The sequence below is a fragment of the Enhydra lutris genome, unplaced genomic scaffold, assembly GCF_002288905.1.
Source record: "Enhydra lutris kenyoni isolate GAN:26980312 unplaced genomic scaffold, ASM228890v2 scaffoldscaffold23, whole genome shotgun sequence".
Classification (NCBI taxonomy): Eukaryota; Metazoa; Chordata; class Mammalia; order Carnivora; family Mustelidae; genus Enhydra; species Enhydra lutris.
Window position 1 is genome coordinate 29,800,259 of NW_019154107.1, and position 5,039 is coordinate 29,805,297.

The window sequence follows — 5,039 nt, forward strand, 5'->3', positions numbered from 1 at the left end:
TCCCACATCGGGCTCCTTGCTCGTCAGGGAGCCTGCTTCTCCCTCTGCCTCTGCCTGCCATTCTGTCTGCCTGTGCTCGCTCTCTCTCCCTCTCTCTCTCAGAAAAATAAATAAATAAAATCTTAAAAAAAAAAAAAGAAACAGTCTCTTCAACAAATGGTGTTGGGAAAATCGGAGAGCGACATGCAGAAGAATGAAACTGGACCTTACACCACACACAAAAATAGACTCAAAATGGATGAAAGACTGCAATGTGAGACAGGAATCCATCAAAATCTTTGAGGAGAACACTGGAAGCAACCTCTTTGACCTCAGCCACAGCAACTTCTTCCTAGACACAGCACCAAAGGCAAGGGAAGCAAGGGCAAAAATGAACTATTGGAACTTCATAAAGAGCAAAAGCTTTTGCACAGCAAAGAAAACAGTCAACCATACCAAAAGACAACAGACAGAATTGGAGAAGATATTTGCAAATAACTTATCAGATAAAGGGCTAGTATCCAAAATCTATAAAGAACTTATCAAACTCAACACCCAAAGAACAAGTAATCCAATCAAGAAATGGCCAGAAGACATGAACAGACATTTCTGCAAAGAAGACATCCAAAGGGCCAACAGACACATGAAAAAGTGCTCAATGTCACTCAATCAACATCAGGGAAGTACGAATCAAAACCACAGTGAGATACCACCTCATGGCAGTCAGTATGGCTAAAATTGACAAGTCAGGAAATGACAGTTGTTGACGAGGATGTAGAGAATGGGGAACCCTCATACACTGTTGTTGGGAATGCAAGTTGGTTCAGCCACTCTGGAAAACTCATGGAGGTTCCTCAAAAAGTTGAAAATAGAGCTCCTCTATGACCAGCAATTGCACTACTGGGTATTTAACCCTAAAGATACAAATGTAGTGATCTGAAGGGGCATGTGCACCTGAATATTTATAGCAGCAATGTCCACAATAGCCAAACTATGGAAAGAAACTAGATGTCCACCAACAGATGAATGGATAAAGAAGAAGTGGTATATATACATGATGGAATACTATGTAGCCATCAAAAAACTGAAATCCTGCCATTTGCAACAGTGTGGATGGAACTAGAGGGTATTATGCTAAGTGAAATAAGTCAATCAGAGAAAGACAATTATCATATGATCTCTCTGATATGAGGAATTTGAAAGGTAGGCTGGGGTGTTGTGGGGAGTAGGAAGGGATAAAATGAAAAAAATGGTACTGGGGAGGGAGACAAACCATAAGAGACTCTTAATCTCACTAAACTGAGGATTGCTGGGGGATGGGGGGATGGATAGGGTGGCTGGGTGATGGACACTGGGGAGTGTATGTGCTATGGTGAGTGCTATGAATTGAGTAAGACTGATGATTTACAGACCTGTATCCCTGAAGCAAATAATACATCACATGTTAATAAAACAAATTAAAATTAAATTTAAATTTAAAAAGAAGTCACACTATCCTTCAATATATATGGAAAAACTTCTGTCAAAATCCAACATTCTCGACAAGCAGGAATTTAAAAATAAGAATTTTCCCAACACAATAAAGAACATCTATGAAAAATCCACAGCTAACATGACTTAATGGTATAAGTCTAGATCCATTTTCTCTAAGATAAGAACAAGACAAAGATGTTTGCTCTCACTACTTTTATCAAAAGTTACTATCCAAGGAAATTAGGGAAGGATAATAGGTAAAAGGCAACGAAATTGAAAAAGAAAAAGAAAAAGGAAAACTATCTCTATTGCCAATGGAAAATCCTAAGGATTTTACATAGGAAATCCTAAGGAATCCACTAAAAAAACTATGAGAATAAATGTGTTCAACAAAGACACAAGATCAATATACAACAATCAGTTTTATTTCTACTGCATCTACAATGAACATTCCAAAGATAAAATTAAAAAAATGATTTCATTTATAATAGCACCAAAAAGGAATAAAATACTTAGGAATAAGTTTAACAAAAGAAATAAAGACATATTTGGAAAACTACAAAAATCTACCTTTTATAGAAGTAGAAATGATATACAATATTACATTAGTTTCCAGTGCAAAACATAGTAAGTCAAAATATTTTTATATTACTAACTTGTTCTTGTTTTATTTTAAAATTCCACATATAAGTGAAATCTTGCAGTATTTGTTGTTCTCTGTCTGATCTACTTCACTTAGCATAATACCCTTAAGGTCCATACATGTTTTTACAATTTCTCCCTTTAGGTTTGTTAAAATTTGCTCTGTGTATTTTGATTCTTCTATGCTGGGTGCATATATATTTGTAAATGTTATATCTTCTTGCTGGCATGACCACTTTTTCACTATGTAGTGCACCTCTTTGTCTTTTATTACAATCTTTGTATTAAATTCTATTCTTTCTGATATGAATATAGCTATACCAGCTTTCTTCGGGTTTTCATTTGCATGGAATATCTTTTCACATACCTTTACTGTCTTTGTGTCCTGACTTCTAACGTAAATCCCTTGTAAGCAATATATAGATTCATCTTGGTTTTTTTTGGTTGGTTTCATCTTTTTTTTTAATCCATTCAAACACTATGCCTTTTAGTCCATTTACAATTAAAGTAATTATTGGTAGATATCTACTTACTCTGTTCCTTTCCTCTCTTTCTCTCTTCATTTGTGGTTTGACAACTTTCTTTAGTGTTTTGTTTAGATCTCTTTCTCATTTTCTTTTGTATGTTTAGTATGTTTTTGCTTTGTGGTTACCATGAGGTTCATCTAAATCATTCTATTTTCATTTGATAACAACTTATATTTGAACACATTCTAAAACTCTACATTTTTACTTCCTCTCATATTTTATGTTTTTGATGCCACATTTTATATCTTTTTATTTTACATATGTCTTAAGTAAGTATTGTACTTCTAGTTCATTTAACTACTTTTGTCTTTTAACATTCATAGTCAATTAATAAGTGATTAACCCACTACTCTTTCTATGTATTTACCTTTTCCACTGAGATTTTTACTTTCTCATATTATCTTGTTAATTACTGCCATCATTTTTAAGCTTAGTAAAGTCTCTTTAACATTTCTTGTAAACCAGTTTAGTAGTGATGAACCCTTTAGCTTTTGCTTGCTTATAAAACTTATTATCCATTTCTTCAATTGTAAATGATAAACTTGTTGGATAGAGTATTCTGGGTTAGAGTTTTTTTCCTTTCAGCACTTTGAATATGTCACACCATTCTCATGATAAATCTGCTGACAGCCATATGGGGTTTCCCTTCTATACTTTTTTCTCTTGCTGCTTTTCAGATTCTCTTTATCTTTTACTTTTGACATTTCAATTATAATGTGTCTTGGAGTTGGAGTAAAGATGACAATGAAGTAGGGGAACCCTAAGTTTGCCTTGTCACTCAAACACAGGTAGATAAATATCAAATCATTCTGAACACCCCAAAAATCAATCTGAGGACTGAAAGGACAAAACCGCAAGTCTACAAGTAGAATCATGGATGGTAGAAGCTGCCGAGAGTTGATTTGAGGGAGATAAGAACTGCAGGTGCTATGGAGGGGAGGGAGCCATGCTTACAAAGACTCCCACAAAGTATTTTAAACAGTGGAGCACAAAATCTCACGTTTTAGATGTTTGCCACCACCAGGATTGTTCCTGGCTAAGAAGTGCTCCTGTGGGGAAGGAGGGTGGAGAACAAGGAGAAAACAGTGTGGTCTGAGGATCTCCTGGGTCACACAGGGAGAAACTGTAACTCTGCTTGGAATGCATTTGGCATCGACAGCAAGACCTCTCCAGTGACAAAAGAATGGGTTGTGCCAATGTGCTGCACTGTTCCCAGGCACAGGAGCAGGGAACTTGGCTGAGAGCAGCAAACCTTGGAGTCAGCTTTCTCCTCTCTTTGGCATAAACTACAAATCACTGCATGGTCCTGTGACCACTTTTCTGAAATGAGCTGGCAAATGGCAAAATTGTAGTGAGTTTCTTCTCAGAGGTTCAGCATGGGGCCTTGCCAGGTAAGTACCTAAAATTTAGACTTTAGAATCCCAGCTGTGTCCCTGAGATAAAACACAGGGATGCTGTGATGCCTGGCATGAAAAGGGCTCAGACACACACACGGTGAAGGCAGGGATCTGATGGAAGCTAAGAACACAAGAGGAGTTATGGGTGATTGTTTGTTGTTCTGTGAAGGCTTCCAGAAGAGTGATGTGTGCAAGCTCTCTGCTCAGGGAATGAGAAAGTGGGGTGATACCATTTTGCACCCCACTCATCAGCACTGACTGAATTCAATAAGCTAAACAGTGCCCACAAGTGGAGACCAGAGCCACTTACAACAAGCCATGCCCTCTTGTGCCTTGCAGGTGCATCTCCATAAGGGCAAGTTGGACTGAAAATCAGTGCAAAAAGACTTTCCCCAAGATGGCTGGTGCAAACCCATTGCACTCACCAAGTCTATGGATCACAGAGTGTGACAGAGCTTCAGGTCTAAGGAAATAGAATCTACCTTACTTTTTTGAGGGCGGGGAGTCTCACTTCTTTTAACAAGCAGACCAAAACATGCCTAGGATCCACCTCTTTTTTTTCTGGACAAAATGACAAGACAAAGGAATTCAACCCAAAAGAAAGAACAGGAAGTAGAACTAACAACCAGGGATTTAATCAATACAGATATAAATGATATTGGAACTGGAATTTGAGACAGCAATTACAAGGATATTAGCTGGGTTTGAAAAAAGCATAAAAACACCAAAGAATCCCTTAGTGCAGAGATAAAAGACCTAAAATCGAATCAGGCTGAAATTAAAAATGCTTTAACCAAGATGCAAACCAAAATTGATACCATAACAATGAAGATGGAAGAAGCAGAGGAATGAATGGGGCATATAGAAGATAAAATTATGGAAAATAATGAAGCTGAAAAGAAGAGGGAAAGAAAGGTATTGGATGATGAAGGTAGAATTAGGGAGTTCAGTGACTTCCTAAAATGTAATAACATTTGTAACAATGGGGTCTAGGAAAATCAAGAGAGAGAAAAAGGGACAG